This window comes from Sus scrofa, chromosome 2 (assembly GCF_000003025.6).
Source record: "Sus scrofa isolate TJ Tabasco breed Duroc chromosome 2, Sscrofa11.1, whole genome shotgun sequence".
Lineage (NCBI taxonomy): Eukaryota > Metazoa > Chordata > Mammalia > Artiodactyla > Suidae > Sus > Sus scrofa.
In genome coordinates, this window is record NC_010444.4 from 125974267 (window position 1) to 125994344 (window position 20078).

At 40.9% G+C, this 20078-nt stretch overlaps 1 long non-coding RNA gene across 1 annotated transcript in view; it reads left to right on the forward strand.

Moving 5' to 3' along the window:
* LOC110259455 overlaps window positions 2063–20078 on the forward strand; it is a 98381-nt gene continuing 80365 nt past the window's right edge. The window contains exons 1-2 of the long non-coding RNA XR_002341868.1: window positions 2063–2546; window positions 7179–7279. This is a non-coding gene — a long non-coding RNA (uncharacterized LOC110259455). The remainder of the gene's footprint in view (window positions 2547–7178; window positions 7280–20078) is intronic.

The following is a 20078-nucleotide window of genomic DNA, read 5'->3' on the forward strand; positions in this document are numbered from 1 at the left end:
ATGTTCTTGTTTGGTTGGTTGGTTGGTTTTTTGGTCACAAGGCATATGGAGTTCCCCGGGCCAGGGATAGAATCTGAGCTTTGGATGCAACCTATGCCACAGCTGCAGCAACACCTAATCCTTAACCCACTGCACGGGGCTGGGGATCAAACCCATGCCTCAGCAGTGACCCAAGTGGCCACAGGAGCAACACAGGTCCTTAACCCACAGCACAGCAGGAACTCCCTCAATATTTTTATATCCATCTCATTTTCTTCCCCATTCATCTTCTTCCACCCCTTCCGCCTCCTCTCTTTCTGTATGTTTCTCTCCCTTGTTCTCTTTCCTGTTTGCTTTCATCTTTCCTCCCTTATTGTCCCTTTCCTCTACCCTCATTCCCAAGATTTCCAGGCCCTTTATATAAGACCTTCCTTGGAAGAAACCTAGCAAAGGAATTGCAGTAAATAGAAATGTAGGAGTTCCCGTTGTGGTGCAGTGGTTAACGAATCCGACTAGGAACCATGAGGTTGCGGGTTCGGTTCCTGCCCTTGCTCAGTGGGTTAACGATCCTGCGTTGCCATGAGCTGTGGTGTAGGTTGCAGACGCGGCTCAGATCCCGCGTTGCTGTGGCTCTGGTGTAGGCCGGCGGCTACAGCTCCGATTCAACCCCTAGCCTGGGAACCTCCATATGCCGTGGGAGCGGCCCAAGAAATAGCAACAACAACAACAACAACAAAAAGACAAAAGACCAAAAAAAAAAAAAAAAAAAAAGAAATGTATTAGACCCATGTCTTCAATGAAAAGTAAATCACCTCTCATCCTTGCCAGAACATGTCAGTAGAACACTCATCTTTCTATACACTGATGTAGTCAACACATTGTGATTGAGACATGGCAGGAATCAGGCTCTGTGCTAGGCACTCTCCTTGAATAAAAGCAACTCAGAAGTTGATTTCAACCATCAAGTTGTTCATTTGGAGGGACTTGTGGAAAAAAGATATTCTAAGTGGTTTATAGCAGTGGTTCTCAAACTTTGCTGCACAAGAAAATCACCTGGGTGAGCTTTTAAAAATATGATGCCCAACCTGAACCCCCTAACAAATTCAACTCTCTGGAAGTAGAAGTGGCATCAGCACTTATAAAAACTGCCCCCAGACTGCAATGTGCAGTCACATTTTAAAACCAGTTCCTTGCTACTCAAAGTGTGTTCAGGCACTCTCACCTCTGGCCTCGGCTAGGAGCATATTAGAAATACAGAATCTTCTGGCATTTACTACGGTGCCTATGTTCAGTTTTGTGATGCTATGAACTATTTGTTGAGACAGTAGTCAAGAGACTGCCAAAAAACCCTTCCTGAAGGAGACGAGAACAATGATGTGCCCCTTAAACCTGGGATGGGGTATGGAGAAAAGATAACTACGTGTCCTAAGGACGTGTCATTGAGGTCGTTGCAGTCTTTTGTTTAATGTGTCTATAGACAGAAAATCATATTCAATACTATGATTTCATATGTAGGACATTTAGGAATCATCTTATTATAGAAAGTGAGGCTTCTCTTCTGTACGGAACAGGAAGAAGACAATAATTTTTAAATAAATTCTTCAATGCCCAATCCTTAACCCAATGAGCCATCTTAGGAACTCCAGGGTCTAGTTTTTCAATTGTTATTTCCCTAAGTTTCTGAAAACCCATGTTTATAGAAGTCATCTTATCAGAAATATCCCTACTTGGCAGTGGCATAACCAAATCAAAAGCACACCAAAGCAAAGCCTAAAACCACCACTGTAGGGGCTCCCCATAAGATGCCAGCAAGATGCATGATGTATTTTATGACCTCATTTCACAGCACAGTGCTTATACTCTGTGCCAGAGGTGTTCCTTTGTTTACACAACACACACACACACACACACACAGAATGACTGCCTACCATGTGCACAACTCTGTCCCAAGTGGTGGAAATGTAACCATAAATTTACGGTAATAAAGGCATAGCGTCTTTGAGGATATGTGGAAAGTCTGAGTTGAACAGCATCAATTTGAAAAGGGTAGCAATCTGTTGTGACATTGTGGTCTTAGTACATTTGTATCTTATAAACATTTTTCATCTGTGTTTCTATAGAATGAGTTCTTGCCATTGTTCAGCCAGTTAGGAACAAAGAAGGAAGGACAGTAACAAGGAAGGAAGGGGTTGAATGCTGTTATTCGTGGTAGGCAGTGTTAGTTCCCTTCTCAATATCCTTTCTCCCTTTCTTCCTAATTAAGAGAAGTCAGTTAAATGTTCTCAGGTAAAATTACTTTCCCAGCTGCCCTTGAAATTAGGAATGGCCATGTGACTCCGTTCTGGCTAATGAAACAGCAGAAATCATAAGGTGGTGCTTTAGAAAACTTTGTGGAGGAAGAAGCTTCCCGGGCACTTGTCTTTGCATCTGTTCTTTCCCCTCCGGGGTCGAGCAGCACCTCTTGCAGCCAGGAGAACAAAGTCATGTGCCAAGAAAGGAAGAGAAGGAAAGAGAAGGAACTTGGCCCATGAACAGCCCTACGAGCCCTGGGCTGTCCTGTCTGTTATGTAAGTGAGTAAAATAAGGTCTTTTTACTGATTCAGTTACTGATACCTGGCTTCTCGTAGGAGTAGCCAAATGTAAAACCTAACTGATGTGCTTATCATACGGGAGAGGTAGTATATATTCAATTCACTGGCATAAAGGAACATTTCACAAATTGTGTTCTGTCCACCACTAGGTCTCTGAGATGTTCGGTTCTGCTGCAGGATGAAGTAGGTTTTGCTAGTTTGCTAAACAGTTCACACAAAATCCGGTAACGCACTGTGATCTACCACCTTCAAAGGGCTTATTCTCCCAGCTGCTGGCAGGGCAACTGGCCCAGAGCCCTTGGGCGTTAGCCTTCTTCTCTGGGAACTGCCCTTGGTGGAAGAGAGTCACCTTGTCCACGAGAACCCTTCTTCCCAGAGCAGCCTGTATCAGTGACCAGTGAGGGTGTGGGTAGACAGAGTCAGCTCCTCACCTAACTCCAGACAATTCCAAAACGCCATCCTGGTTTCAGAGCTCCCTGTGGGCTTAGTCCAACTTCTTCCTCTGCCTTATCCTGCCCCCTCCCCTGTTGATGGAGGAGCCATTTCTAATAAATTTCCTCCATTCTAATCTCAAAGTCAGAGTCCACTTTCCAGTGAATTCAAACTATGACAGCATATTAGCCTGCTCACGTCTTAAAGAATTTCAGTGTACCAAAGCAACTTGTCTAATTGTGTTTGGAGCTTCACCTTATTTGTAAACCAAAGGACTGTTTTAAAAAATTTACTGGGGAATAGTTGACTTACGATGTTGTATTAGTGGTCAGTTACCCATCCATCCATCCATATATATATATATAAAACCATTCTTTTATTCCCAGAGGACTTTTAGAATACTTTTCACATCCCCCCGAGTTTGGGAACTACTGGAATCAATTTTAAATCATTGTATATATATGGAATTTAGACTATTCTAGAAAAGGCCCCATGTCAAATCAAATTGCATGTGCCACAACAGACCCGCTTAGCCAAATTTCAAAGAAACGCAGCTGAAGTTATATTCTATTTGAATATAGCTTTGTTTGCTAATAATGTCAAATTGATACTTAACATAGCAGCCTGTGGGCATTATTATTATTACCTTTCTCAGGGTCCTTCCTTCAGGTATGGACCCAGATGTAATCCATCAACCTTATTTCCCTGCCGATGGCTGAACTGCGTTCTAATTTCCCAAAGAAATGTCATCTCTGAACTATGGCATTTATCAAAAATCAATATAAGAAATAACCATAAAGAAAAAAGTCTATATTTTTTATAAGACTGTTATTGAAACCATCATATGTTTTAAAAGCCAATGGCTCTATTAGGGGCCATAAAATAAATTCTTCTTAGAGTTAGTGCTAGGAAAAAATCTGCTTCTATAGAAAAACTAGCATACTTCTTTTTATTAGCTAATAAGAACCTTATATAACTTGTGTTTTCCTTTTTGTCTTGCCTGCCAGGAAAAGGCCAAAAGTAAAGCTTGCATTCCATCTCAGTAGCAATCCTTAGCTTAGTTTGTTCTAGTACATTCTTCACTAGGTATCACATAGGATTGATTACTGGACCCGCCACGGATACCAAAGTCTGCAAATACTTAAGTCCATAGTTGGTCCTCTATATTCCCAGTCATGCATTTGTGGATTCATTCAACCGCGGCAGGTGATATAGTACATGATGTGTGGTTGGTGGATATGGAGGGCTGGCTGTGTACCAGTCTTTCCACCTCTACTCCCTCTCTTTGTTCTTACTTCTTCATCCTTTTTTAATAGCTGTGCCACACATCTATTATAAGCCACCCTTAGACCTTCTGAAAATAACTAAGTTGAAATCAATTAAAATGTTCCTGTTATTTTTTTCTCACCTTGCCCCTGCCTCCCTGATCCTTCCCATTCATTTTATTTACCTGATATTGAAACCCACACTGTGCGTGCAAGGTGATGCTAATTCCATGTGTAAAAGAACTGTTACCTCTAGGTGCTTATTGTCTACTCAGGAAGAGACAGATCACATGCACACATGTGTAAAATGCACGATAGGGAACAAGGATGTGTGTGGTGGAGGCTGCAGCGCCAGTGTTGTTGAGAACCTTATATAACTTGTGTTTTCCTTTTTAGACTGTGGTCTGAGGTTCTTCCACCCCCTCTCTTTGCACAGGTATCAGCCCTGCAGCCCCTATGAAGGCTGACTATTCCTGCAGCCCCTATGAAGGCTGTCTATTCCTGCAGCCCCTATGAAGGCTGTCTATTCCTGGGTTGGGTGGAAGCCAGGCATGGGCTCCGTGTTTGCCCTTTAACAGGGGCAGACAAGAATCCTCAGATACTGCGATTGGCAAACGCTGCCCCAATCAGTGTAATCAATTGTCAAAATGAGAGAGATCCGAACACAGCACTGCATGTCCACAGCCAAGTGGCTTCCCTGGTATCTTGTCCAAGTCAGAGAATCTTGGCAAATTTTCGGCCAGCCCTTGAATTGATCAAGCAATGCCTGTTTTCTAACACAGAGACAGCTGGGAAGAGATTCCGATGGGTTCTCTATTTGACTCACCTGTCTTCTTACTCTACCCTAGATGCAGGGCCTTAGTGCTGGCCCCTAAGAGTCTTTTCTGCCAGCACTCCTGTGTCAGCACCAGGGACTTGCCATGGTGCTGGCAATGCCTTAACCCTGCCCACCTCCCTCCAAGAAGCCCTGCTGTGGGGAGCCCTTCAGTTCTGCTGTGGCTACACGTCTCTGTGTTTTCTTAGCCAGTGATCATGCACAGCCAAGGCATTAAAGTCAAAGCATATCTTCCAGTCTCTTTGGGCCCCGCTGTGGCCTAGGACTCCCCTAATCTAGCCAATCTCCCCCAAAATAGACTGTGGTCTGAGGTTCTTCCACCCCCTCTCTTTGCACAGGTGTCAGCCCTGCAGCCCCTATGAAGGCTGTCTATTCCTGCTCCCTCTCCCTTCAGCCTCCCCAGGCCTGTGCCCAGTCACTCTCATGCACAACTAATCCCATTCTGACCGCTGCTTCGCAAATGACCTTAAACTGGCACCCCACTGAATCTCCATCCTTGGGCCTGCCTCCTTTTAGTCTTTCACCCTCTTCAAGGTTCAGCCTTCTTTGGGGTAAGCATTCAGCATGGGTTATCCTTTTCTCTCTACTTTTCTCTCCTCTCCCAGCCTAGGGAGGGTGGAGGGGGTGAGGCAAGGATGGTTCTTAGCAGCCCGTGGGTAGAGGTGGGTAGGGGTGCAGGTCTTCTCTTGGCAAAAATGAACTTGGTGCTGGTAAGTATGTCTCCCGTAATTTATGCCAAAAGAGTCTATTTCTGCCCCCACTTGAGTTTTGCCACAAAAACCCATATTCTGTTCTCTTAACTGGTGGGGCAGGGAGAGACAGCACGTGACTGAGGAAAACACACCCTAACACAGGTAAAACTTATGACTTGAGTTTCAAAGGATGGTCGGTAAAAGGTGAAAAAGAGCTTTCATTCTACCTTGAGCTTCCCTCCTTTTTTTGCATCTCTTGTCTCTTGCAAAAATTGTACTGCTCATAGGTGAGTCATTCACACTTCCCTTCTCTCACCCCAGGTTCCTCCTTCACTTTTCCTTTTGTGAATTAATTTAGCACAGAGAATACGTTAACGAATGACTTACATGTTGTTATTTGTGGCATTTATTTGCCTGCAATTCATCTCGGTTGAAAGAGATCAACTTTCAATTATAAACACGTTTTAAATTGTCATAAATTTGTTACAAGCAGTGAATAGCAGGTACAGGGAATAATTAACAAGTTAGATTGAAAGTTACCCGTCATGTTGTTATTGATGGTGGCTGCCTTTGGGGGCCTGCCTTTTCGTGCAAGATTTATTGTCTCAGGCAATTTCTAAAATGTGTAAAGACTTGAAGGAGAAAGAAACCATTCTATTGTAACTTGTCTGAATGGATTCCTGACATCATGGCTGTAAACCTCTCTGTTTGTCTGGATCTGTATATACATCTGTAAGAAAAATTCTATGATGTCACATTCGGAACAATTGCTGGGTTGTAATGATGTCTCTCCAGGAGGAAGCAATTTATCCTTAAGCTTCAGAGTGATCAGAAGGGATTGGAAAGTACTGCTTTCTGTCTGTACGTACAAGAGCAGCATTCCAAGTGAATTTCTAGCTATCGTTTCTTCCCGGATTTAAATTCTGACAGTGGAGCAAAATCACACCTCGATTTTAGGAACATTTTACCAGAATTAATCTTGGCACAACGGACACATAAAATTGTCACTTTATTTGAATATCCTTCCGCCTCTTCCCAGATGTGTTTAAATGGTTGCACTACCTCTCCAGAGGCCCCTTTGTTTCCCAGACACACCACAAACCTCAAGGAGCCCTCCACCCTGTGCTCTGCAAAGTGCTCGGTCACAGGGTTTCTTGATTGGCTACCTAATTAAGTAAATCTCCTGGCCTGGAGAAAACGGAGTTAAAATAACATTGAGGTCTGTCCCGAAGCCCGCAAATGAGAAGAAAATTTAAAACCAGGGCTGAAAATTTCCTTTGTTGTGCAATGAGTATTGCAGTAGGGCTGTCGGATGGAGTTTCACGTACGTGTTAACATTTTCCTCTGCCCGAGTTCAGACCCCACCGTCTCCTAAACGTTGCAGGTTTGGCTGCTGTTAGTTCCTGAAGGATTAGCCTGTTGGAAACCATCAGCAAGGAAATGCCTCTGCCCACTCTGCCTGCTGTGAGAACTTCTTATTGAAAGGTAAGAGAGCCCTTTGCTTGAAAAGAAAAGCATGGTATGCTGGGCAGAGACCTGAACGATCCACAGCCTTCACGTGTTTGCTAGAAGCAGTGTAGGCACTCCATTCCAGACAGGGGAACGCGCCTAATTTTCTTCACCTAACCTCCGGAGACTGCGATTCCACAGTCCCCCTCAACATTTTTTGGGTTGTTAAAACCATTAATGCCAGGTCTTCCTCCAGGCCTACTCATTTCTGCTGGGCCTGCTTTCTTAGCATTGCACCTTTTAACAATGACCCTGTTGGGAGTTCCCCTCCTGGTGCAGCAATAATGAACCTGACTAGTATTCATGAGGATGTGGGTTCCATCCCTGGCCTCGCTCAGTGGGTTAAAGGATCCAGTGTTGTCGGGAGCTGCGGTGTGGGTCACAGACATGGCTCAGATCTAACGTTGCTGTGGCTGTGGGGTAGGTTGGCATTTACAGCTCAGTTTTGACCCCGACCTGGGAAATTCCATATGCCGCAGGTGCATCCCTAAAAAGACAAAAAAGAAAAAAATGCAAAGACCGTGTTGACTGTAACAAGTACCCAGTCCAGTGCAAACATGAGAAGAAAGAAGAAGAGTCAGATCTCAAATCAGATAATGATAAGAGAGGGAGGAGAGAGTGTTTCCAGTGCCAAGTGTAAGAACTGGCACTTCCTTCTTTAACTGTGAAAGTATATATCCCCTCATAAAGGCATGTTTTACTGGTTGTATGTGGTTGAGAGATGAGAACCACTTTAAGTTAATAAATGGCTCATATTCCCCTTGACCTGTGGAATAAATACTCGTGAAGGACAGACTTCTTGGGGTTGTACCTCATCTTGTTGGTGCATTTGTAATAATTCAGTGCTTATGGCATCATGCCAATTTTTATGATCAATTCATACTCAACAGCCAGCACTATCAGACCACTGGTGACAGATATCCCAGAATGAATTGATTACTGTACTTTTAAGATCAGGTTTAGGTACAGGTCTTGTCCCCTCCAGCCTGTGCAAAAATCTGTTATCTTACCTAGTTTATTTCCACCTTAGTGTATGGCTTGCTAACGTAGCTTACCATATTTTTCTGGGCTCGAGCATTTATAAGAAAAACTTCAGATTTATACAAGGTTTTGGACATGTGACTCATATAAACTGGAATAAGACCATCGTTGCTGAAACCTGGGGCTTGCTTTGAAGCCTCATTGTACTGTTCTTGTGAAACCATTAAGCAAAATGCCCTGCAGGGTAGGAAAAATTGCATTGAGCAATAAAATGTCAACAAACTGCAGAATTTGAACATCAAGCACTTTCATCTAAACATGCCCTTCTCTCCTTTCGCTTGGCAAGGGTTTGGTTTTTAAAAAGTAATAAACTCGAGCACTCCAGTTGACCTGGGCTATGTTTAAGAAATTAAACCCTAGAGCCAGAAGCATTATGACCTTTAATGTGGACTCCCTACCTCAGAAAAACCATAGAATGAGAAATATAAACAGAAAAGGAAAACAGAAATTCATGTCTCAATTGTCTTGGTTTTGGATTTTTTTTTTTTTTTCACAAGGCTACACAACAAAACTCTTGGCCAGAAGGAACAATCTTCCATCTGTTTAAACAGGTGTCCGGTACTTACCGTCCCATGAACAGCAAATTAATACAATCAGAGCACAATTTCAAAAGGGTATGAAGGAGGAAAACCTATTCCTAAGTCTGCGTAACCTTTATAAACCTGGGGCAGACACAGTTTGGTCTCAGAGCAGGGTTGCAATCAAGAAACCGATTCCTACAGCCAAAAGTAATTTCAAAAGGACTCAAACCCTTCTGTTTCTTAAAAACCATCAAGGGTATCCAAATTCAAAGGCTGGAACAATATTTATTAAAACCCCCTTTCGTCTTCTACCCCTCTCCCTCCCCCTTGCTGCCGGTCCAGATCATTTCAATTCACAATTCCCCATAACTTCTCTCAACACATCCTTCTCCTTTTTCTGCCTTTCCTCACCTTCTCTTTTCTGCATTGCTTGATTATGCAGATTGACCTTACCTCTCTCCTAGGAGAAGAGAATACCTATTTGTAGAAAGAAAAGAATCAGGAAATTCATCTGGTAATTGGAGAATTCTCTTTGGCTGGGTAGGGTAGGAAAATAGTGAACATCCCGCATTTGGTCCCAGCATAAGTGTATCATGAATTAAAAACTACTGAAAAGTGGGAGCTGTATCTTCCCTAGATCCTTAAAACAGAGAGCCTAACAATCTGAGAGGCGCTGTGTAGGTACATTATGTTTGCACAGTTCTGAAGAAACTAGAAAAACCTAGAAAAACTTCCGTTCATTAAGGCACAGAGAAGATCTCTGTTCTGTATCTCAGAAGAGTGAAGTTTTCTGTTGAAAGTATGGAGCTGATAGATTACCAGATAGAGGTCTAGAATTTCTTGGAGAAGGATGCAGGAGACAGGATCAATCATGGACACACCAGGAAATTTTCATGTCTGCCTGCAGAGACCATGTGACAGTGGTTTAAAGTAGCAAATCAGGGTTTGCCCATACATGGCTGGCATTAGTTTTCTTGAAAGTTCTCTTCGAAAAATTCAGAGAGTATGAACCCAAATACCTTTAAGAGTCAAGCTGTGTCCTAATCAATGACACTGGCTAAGTGGGAACTATGACAAAGAGGAAAGGGCATGCTCGATCTAAAGTAAGTACTTCCTGGAGTTCCTGTCATGGCTCAGCAGAAATAAATCTGACTAGTATCCATGAGGATGCAGGTTTAATCCCTGGCCTTGATCTGGTGTTGCCGTGAGCTATGGTGTAGGTTGCAAGACATGGCTTAGATCCTGCATTGTTGTGGCCATGGTATAAGCCAGCGGCTATAATTCCAATTCAGCCCCCAGCCTGGGAACCTCCATATGCTGCAGGGGCGGCCCTAAACAGCAAAAATAAATAGATAAATAAATAAATAACTTCCTTTCCATTATTTTGTATCATGTGGGAATGCTGGTCCAGTGTCCCCAGACTCCCACTTTTCTAAGAGAGTCTGAAAATCACTATGCTATGTGTGGTACCCCGCCTTATGATTTCAATGCTGGAGGTTTAATATCTTTCATCACTATGAATGCCAAATAGCCACATATATGGACTAATGTAACCCACAATCCACATCAACTATGAGAAAAAATTAAGAAGTAACAAATATACCAACAAATATATCATTTCACATCTTTACCTGATTTAATATGAATTCAGTAGAATTTTCTGCAAAAACCATCCACCAGCAAATAAAAGCATTTAGAGGAAATCAAACAAGTGCTGTTTTTGCCAAATACATTAATTCAACCATGTAAAAACTGTAGACTTAAGCCCAGGAAAGAGTCATTATGAAAAGAAGAAATTACCTTAAAAGAAGATGTCCTTACTCAGAAATTCCTTATGGAAAATTATACAAAGAAAACATTCTTAGGTGCACAAAGATTGATATATGAGGATATTTATCACAACAATGTAACTGTGAAAAGTTTGAAACAGCTAAGTTATCCAATAATAGAAGCTTCACTAATGTGCAAAACCATACATATTAAAAATAACACTGCAGATAATTATTTAATAGAAAAATGTTCTTGATTATACTGTTAGGTAAAAAGCAGGTAACATATACAAATAAAGTATAATTCCTTTTTTTCATATATGTTTTCATATATGTTTATATTGCTGAGAAACAAGCTGTTTTTATGAATTGAAAAACTGAATATTGCTGGGATGTCAGTTGTCCTAAATTTACCTGTAGCTTCAATACAATTTGAATCAAATTCCTGACAATATTTTATTTTTTAAAGATATTATCATGTTTATTTTAAAACGTATGCAGAGGAGTTCCCTTCGTGGCTCAGTGGTTAATGAACCTGACTGGTGTCCATGAGGATGCAAGTTCTATCCCTGGCCTCACTCAGTGGATTAAGGATCCAACGTTGCCATGAGCTGTGGTGTAGGCCATCATCTGCAGCTCTGATTAGACCCCTAACCTGGGAACCTCCATATGCTGTCAGTGTGGCCCTAAAATAGCCAAAAAAAAGTATATAGAAATGCAAAGGAGCTAAAAAAGCCAAAATAATTTTGGAAAAGCAGAAATTAGGGGATTTACATTCCTTGAGTTCATGATTTGCTGCAAAACTATAGAAATCAAAACAATTGTTTTGGTTTAAGGATAGATTTATAGATCAATGGAGCAAAATAAAGAGTCCAAAAATAGACCCATATATATATATATATATAGTTAATCAACTTTTAAAAAAAATTTCCCAAAATAATTCAGAGGGAAAAGGATAGTATTTTCAACAGGAGGCCCTGGTACAATTGGATATCTGTGTGGATGTGATGGTTATTTTCATGTGTCAACTTGGCTGGACCATGGTATCCAGATATTTGGTCAAACATTATTCTAGATGGTTCTGTGAGGGTGTTTTTTGGATGAGAATAACATTGAAATTTATGGACTTTGAGTAAAGCCATTTGCCCTCCGTAATGTGAATGGGCCTCATGCAGTCAGCTGAAGACCTGAAGAGAATTAAGACTGACCTCCCCTGAGCAAGAATGAATTCTGCCAGCAGCCTTTGAACTTGAACTGCAACTCCTTCTGAGTCAGCAGCCAGTCCGCCTCCCCCACTAGATTTTTTTTTTAATGCAGAAATGAGCATTTATTTTCTTCTGTTTTTTAAAAAATTACAAAGCTTTTCAAATGTCAGTCAAAACTGAAAATTCTGACAGCACTGTCTAGTTCTGGGTCAGAAAATACGAGCTCTACCCTAAATTGGAACCCAGAATTGCCATGTGGCATGGGCACACTGTTCCTTTCTCTTTTTTTAAATTTTTTTAATTTGTTATTTCCCCAATACATTTTTTTTTTCTACTGTACAGCATGGTAAACCAGCTACATATACATGTATACATTCTATTTTCTCACATTATCATGCTCCATCATAAGTGACTAGACATAGTTCCCAGTGCTACACAGTAGGATCTCATTGCTAATCCATTCCAAAGGCAATAGTTTGCATCCATTAACCCTAAGCTCCCAATCCACCCCACTCCCCCCGCCCCCCGGCAACCACAAAAATCTGGCTGCAACATCTGTCACCCCATTGATCACCAGGGTTGATTCGGCTGGTCTGGCTGGTGAGGCGGGTCCCCTTCTTTCCTCACTGCTCCATGTCCGTCCCTCCCAAGGCAGCATGCTTGGTTGAAAAGGACAACCATCCCTGATAGAGGAGGACTGTTCTTTGGTCAAAGGTATATGACTACCTGCACTCCCCTGGTAGAAGCTCCAAACAAGCGCTCACAAGATTTTGACCTTGCCTCTGCAATCTCATTAGCCACTTCCTAAAAGAAATCTAACACTGGAGGTAGAGATAGACATATAGATAGAGATAGATAAACTTTAGATGTGTGTTCTGTTCATTCTCTGGCGAACCCTAACTAAAACAGTAGATAAAAGAAATTTGAATGCTAGGTCATAAGAAAAGTTAACTGAAGATGGAGCTGAGACCTATATATAAAAGTCTGAAATATGAAACTTCTAGAATAAAGCTTACGATAAAAATATTTGGGTCCTTGGAGTGCAAGCAAAGATTGTTGTACTTAGGACACAAAATAAAATGATATAAAATGAATAAAATGATAACTTGGATTTAAGCAAAGTAACGATCTTTTGCTTTTAAAAAGATACCATTAAGAAAAGAAAAGGTAAGCTACAGACAGCATAAAATATTCACAGTAGGTATTTCTGACAAGGAATTAATATCCTGCATATATGAAGAATTCTATTCAGTTATAAGAAACCGAACAACCTCCAAAATAAATAGGCAAAATTTTGAACCAGTACTTTGCAAAAGAAAATACACACATGGCAAACACACACTTGAAAAAAAAATGTTCAATACCATTAGTCATTAGGGAAATCCAAATTACAACAAAATGAGACACCATGTAGTCCCTAGAAAGGCTGAAATTAAAGACTTAATACTACGCCAAATATTGTCAAGGATGTCAAGCATCTGAAATTCTTATACTGCTAGTGGGAATGCAAAAATGTACAGAAAATCAGCAATTTCTTACAATGTTAAACATGTACCAACTGCATGATCCAGATTTACTCAAGAGAAGTGAAAACATGTATGCACAAAAATCTTACAAGCCCATAAGAGGGCATTTGCTCATGGCCTAGCAATTAAGGATTCAGCATTGTCAGTACTGGTTCAATCCCAACCCTAGGAACTTCCAGGCATATAAGATATTTATATAAACTTTAATCATAGTAGCACAAAAGTGAAAGCATCCCACATTCATACAATGGAATACTAAAATATGCAACATAATTTAGTCTCAAAAACATTATGCTGAGCAAAAATATTCTGACACAAAAGAAAATATGTACAGTGTGATTCCTTTATACACATTTCAAGAACAGACAAAACCAATGTAAAATGATGGAAAGAATAGTGGTCGCCAAGAGTATGGATCCAGCTGATCAGGAGATTGAGTACATAGTAGCATGTAGGAGATTTTCCATGGGTTGCAAATGTTCTACAGCATGATTAGGGTTGTTGTTACATAGGAGAATATATTTTTTTCAAAACTCACCAAACTCTACAGTAGAATTTATGTATTTTATTGCATGTAAATTACATCTCAATAAATGCAATGAAGTCAGATCTTTAAAACATATTTTCTGGAATTTCCTGTCGTGGCTCAGTGTTTAATGAATCTGACTATGAACCATGGGGTTGTAGGTTCGATCCTTGGCCTCAGTCAGTGGGTTACGGATCTGACGTTGCCATGAGCTGTGGTGTAGGTCGCAGACACAGCTCGGATCTGGCGTTGCTGTGGCTCTGGCATAGGCTGGTGGCTACAGCTCCGATTAGACCCCTGGCTTGGGAACCTCCATATGCCATGGGTACAGCCCTAGAAAAGGCAAATAAAAAAGACAAAAAAAAGAAAGAATTTTTTTCTAAAGACTGTCTTACTCCTGCCCCACAGCTGTGCAAGTCCTCTCACATATTCTCATCCCCGACTGCAAACCAGCACAGCCTTTCCCTATTTTCTAGGGATCATATTCTTTCAGATTCTAGAAATCAGTCTACACTCCCCCAGCCTTTTTCTGCTCCACTAGATGAGGTGCTTCCAGGAAGTGATCTTAGATCTGGTGATGCATCATAGTCACCTGAGGTGTGCATTAAAAATCCAGACTCCTGGACCCTTTCCCTGGAAATTCTGATCTTCAAGGTCTGCTTTAACTCCAAGGCATATGCTCTGTCCTAGGTTCACTGCTCACACCCCAAAGGAACTCGATATCAAGTCACTGTTGCAAGGCTCTCTGCTAAAACTCAGTTCCCCCTCAAGTCCAGGGCTACCATTGGACACTGGCCTCACTTTTTTAATAAGTGCCTTTTTCCAGTGTAAGCATCTTGAGTTATACAATGATGTCACTTTATCATTTTTACACCAAATTATGAGGGCCCTGATACAAATTAACAACCTTGTCTTTTTGTAGGCCCTCTCCCCTTGGTAATCTCAAAACTCTCCAGGAAAGTTACATAGATGCTGAAATCCATCCTACTCCTCATCACCACTTGTCTTTGAAATCCAGGATTAGGGATAAAATCCTTTAATGGCAAAGTGAGAATGAGGGTCTCTGCTCTGGCTGCATGTCAAGATAATTTCTAAGAGATGCTTACTACTTAGTTACTTTATTAAGTCAGAGTACATATTTCTGCACCCTGTTCCTTAAGACCATAAAAATTGCAATGTTTAGGAAATACCATTTTCTGAAAACCTTATTTGCTAGTTTGATCTGATTAGAAAAACGTCAAAGATTGTACCTCCAAACCTATGAATATCAGGAGATACATGAGGCTCTTAGCATGTAGACAGCCATGATTGCTCACTTAGGATTCCTACCAAGGCATGCTTTTGTTTATTGCATCCAAGCTTGCAGGGTAACTTTTCAGGGCAGTAGGCTTTGTGTGTCTGTGGATGTGTGTGAGAAAGAGAGACTACAACCTTAATTCCATGAATGTCAGCTCCTAGAAGACTAGGAAAGACATTGGACCATTTTTACAAAATGCAAAATTTCTTTAGGTCCCATTAACCCTTTAATATGAATGCTTTTAACTGGTTGGGCTACCATGAGAATGAGGGTATTGGAACTCCAGCTGGGTGAGAAAGCAACAAGATAAATCTCTCTGCAGAGCAGTAGAATAGTCAGGGAGGGGAAAGATTTAAAAGGCAAGCAGCAGCACGAGGAAATTCAATAGCTAGACTGCAATAAATGGGGTGAAAAGTGGACTCAGGAAGAAAGAGGTGTGTTGGAATGCAAAACGCAAGCCTGACCTTCTCTGCAACTGTGACAGCTGTTAACTCTAAAACTTCTCTACCTGTTTGCCAACAAGGGCACTTTGAAAAATAGGGAGCACACCTTCCCTGGTTTAGCCCAGTTTCCACTATGAAAACACTCTGATTCTTTTTTATATCTTCCCTGGCTTTTTCCAGTGGAAAAGAGAAAAAAAAAAAAAGACACAAGCTTATTACTTCCCTAAACATTCCCTCTCGTCAGTATGATATTGAGAGAATTCCCCTAGTCTAGGATCTCAGAGAATTCCAGCAACATCTTATTTCACAACATTGATGGCCCTTAAGATTTTAAAGACTTGTAAAATTTTAGAACTAGAGAAACCATTGGAAATTGTCTAGTCCCAAATCTTAATTTGAGGCATTTAATCATTCATGCAAAAATAGGTATTGTTGGAATTCCTGGTCATAGCTCAGTGGTTAAAGAACCCAACTAGTATCCATGAGGATGTGGGTTCAATCACTGGCCTTGCTCAGTGGGTTAAGGATCTGTCATTGCCCTGAACTGTGGTTTAGGTCACAGATGTGGCTCGGATCCAGCGTTGCTGTGGCTGTGGTGTAGGCTGGCAGCTACAGCTCCAATTCAGCCCCTAGCCTAGGAACTTCCATATGCTCTGGGTGCAGCCCTCCCACCCCACAGAAAAATAGATACTGTTAAGCCCCCACTATAAGCCAGGAATCAGAAAGAGACAGAAACTTGGAGTTTCCATCATGGCTCAGCAGTAACGAACCCGACTAGGATCCATGAGGATGTGGGTTCAATCCCTGGCCTCATTCAGTGGGTTAAGGATCCGGCATTGCCATGAGCTGTGGTGTGGTTTGCAGGCTTGGCTCAGATCCTGCTTTGCTGTGTTGCTGTGGCTGTGGTGTGGGCTGGCAGCTAGAGTTCTGATTTGACTTTTAGCCTGGGAACTTCCATATTCTGTGGGTGCAGCCCTAAAAAGCAAAAAAAAAAAAAAAAAAAAAAAAAAAAAAAGCAAAGCAAAGAGAGAGACGGAAACTTGACATGGAATACCACAGTCTCCTTTGCTTACCTACTCTATGTTGGTGGTTGTAAATTTTTCTCATTCTGTGTTGTAAGATCTTTAGTAACTAGCTACCATATTTCTTACATTAATTCCTTAAATTATTTCTACATCTATCTCTTTTGGACTCTAGACATATAATACTAGAGACATAGTGGTAAGGTAAAACATGAAAATCCTGTTCCAGGTGAGCTTATATTCTAGAGGAGAAAACATAATCAATGAAAATAAATAAATGTACACAAAACATCAGATATTGAAAGTCAAAGAAGAAATAATTAAATAGAATGATAGAGATTGATTAGGAGGCTGGTGACATGTTTCTCAAGAGTGGTTAGGAAAGGCTTCTTTGAGATGGTGATAGCTGAATAGACATCCAAATGAAGTAGAGAATTAACCGGGTAGAAATCTGGGAACAATGTTCCAAACCAAAAATGCTGTGTTGGAAATGAGCTTGCCATCTTTAAGAAATGGAAGAAGAGCCCCTGGTGGTGTATACAGAGTGACTGAGGCAGTGATAGGAGAAGAGGGTGAGTTAATGGGACAAATCATGTAGTTATAGAGCCTTAAAGGGAACGTAGGAACAATTTAAGTGATTTTACAAAGGCAGAGGGGTAACTTGTCCTGCCCCCCCCCCACTCCATGGAAGCCTTTGAAGGTAATTAGAATCACCCTAAGTTTCTGAAGTCAAAGACTATCTTTATGATATCACATTGTCCCAGTAGCAAACAGTATAAACTAGACCACCAGCATACAAGCAGATTGAGAGCAAGATAACTAATCTCCATGACTCATAGAATGACTGATACAATCTGAAGGGGAAAGTACACAATGAGATGTAACTCTAATTTTTAAAATCATGGAAGACATGATTGAGTCACAATGGAATTATCCATCCTTTTCTAAATATGCTTTTCTGGTAAAGCTATGGTCAATCTTATTTTTATAGATCTGTAAAAAAAAAAAAAAAAAAAAAAAAAAAAGGCAATCCCTTATGAGCAATTGCCAAATAGTAAGCCTTCAAGGAATGGCCAGAGAAGAGCCTGGAGTAACTGGCACTGGGAGGCCATGCCCAGTTGGTAACGCAGAGCTGAGTCCAATGACAGGCCAAGAGGGTAGAATACATAGAAAACACGGCACCTATTAACTTGGGTCACCATCCAGATCACAGATCACATTGGTGAAACACAAACAGATCGTGCTTTCCACAAACTACACAGCTTCTTAAGTGGGACTATAAATGCCACTCCTTTCAAAGGTCTGTCTGATTGGCACAATTGCTCCAGAGAGCTACTTACTGAGAATAAGTGGTTAGTTTACTCTCTGAGGTTTAGATAACATGTCTCACAAAGAATTGGTCCAGAAAGGGGAAATTCCAAGGCAATTACAAATAATTTAAAAGGGGAGTTCCCATCATGGCTCAGCAGAAACGAATCTGACTAGCATCCATGAGGACGCATGTTCCATCCCTGGCTTCGCTCAGGATCCTGCGTTGCTGTGATCTGTCAGGTCTCAGATGCGGTTCAGAGCTGGTGTAGCTTTGACTGTGGCGTAGGCCAGTGGCTACAGCTCTGATTCATCCCCTAGCCTGGGAACCTCCATATGCTGAGGGTACAACCATAAAAAGGCAAAAAAAAAAAAAAATTTAAAAGAAATGCAACCATTTTCTGAATGTTGATTTTGTATCCTGCTACTTTGCTGAATTAGTTGTTCAGTTCAAGTAGTTTTTGTGTGGAGTCCTTAGGGTTTTGTATATATAGTATCGTATCATCTGCATAGAGTAACAGTTTTACCTCTTATTTTCCAGTTATTTCTTATCTTCCTTTTATTTCGTTTGTTTGTCTGATTGCCGTGGCTAGAACTTCCAATACTATGTTAACAACTCATACAACTCAATAGCAAAAAAACAAACAACCCAATTGAAAAATGGGCAGAAGACCTTCGTAGACATTTCTCCAAAGAAGATATAAAGATGCTCAACAGGCGCATGAAAAAGATGCTCAACATCGCTAATTATTAGAGAAATGCAAATCAAAACTACAATGAGGTACCACCTCACACCTATCATTAACAAGTCTACAAATAGCATATGCTGGAGAGGGTGTGGACTGGAAGTTTGGGGTTAGTTGATGCAAACTATTGCATTTGGAGTGGATAAGCAATGAGATCCTGCTATATAGCACAGGGAGCTATAGCTAGCTAGCTATTTATGATGGAACACAATGAAGGATGATATGGAAAAATATATATATAAAAGAATAAATATATATATATACACATTCATGACTGGGTCACTTTACCGTATAGCAGAAATTGACAGAACATTGTAAATCAACTATAATAAAAAAATTTAAAAAACAAAGTTAAAACTATTTTTACGTACTTCACATGTAATCAAGTCAATTTTGAGCATTAAAAATGAAGTATACAACTGATTAATAAAATTAATAAAATATCAATATCAGAATTCCCATTGTGGCTCATCAGGTTAAGGACCTGACATCTCTGAGAGGATATGGGAATGATCCGTGGCCTCCATCAGTGGGTTAAGGATCTAGTGTTGCTGCAAGCTGCGACCTAGGCCTAGGTCTCAGATGCAGCTCAGATCTGGTGTTGCTGTGGTTGTAGTGTAGACCAGCAGCTGCAATTCTGATTCAACCCCTGGCCCCAAACTGCCAGTCCATCCCACTCCCTCCCCCACCCCCTTTGGCAGCCACAAGTCTGTTCTCCATGTCCATGGGTTTGTTTCTTTTCTGTAGATAGGTTCATTTGTGCTATATATTAGGTTCCAGATATAAGTGATATCATATGGTATTTGTCTTTCTCTTTCTGACTTACTTCACTGAGCATGTGAGTCTCTAGTTCCATCCATGTTGCTGCAAATGGCATTATTTTGTTCTTTTTTATAGCCGAATAGTATTCCACTGTGTATATATACCACATCTTCTTAATCCATTGATCTCTTGTTTGATATTTAGGTTGTTTCCATGTCTTGGCTATTGTGAATAGTGCTGCAGTGAACATAGGGGTGCATGTATCTTTCTGAATGAATGTTTTGTCCAGATATATGCCCAGGAGTGGCGTTGCTGGATCATATGGTAGTTCTATATTTAGTACTTGAGGTATCTGAGGTACCTCCATACTGCTTTCCATAGTGGTCGTACCAATTTACATAAACACCAACAGTATAGGAGAATTCCCTTTTCTCCATACCATGTCCAACATATTTTATTTGTAGACTTGTTAATGATGGCCATTCTGACTGGTGTGAGGTGGTACCTCATTTTAGTTTAGATTTGCATTTCTCTCATAATTAGTGATGTTGAGCATTTTCATGTGCTTGTAAGCCAGCTGTATATCTTCTTTGGAGAAATGTCTATGTA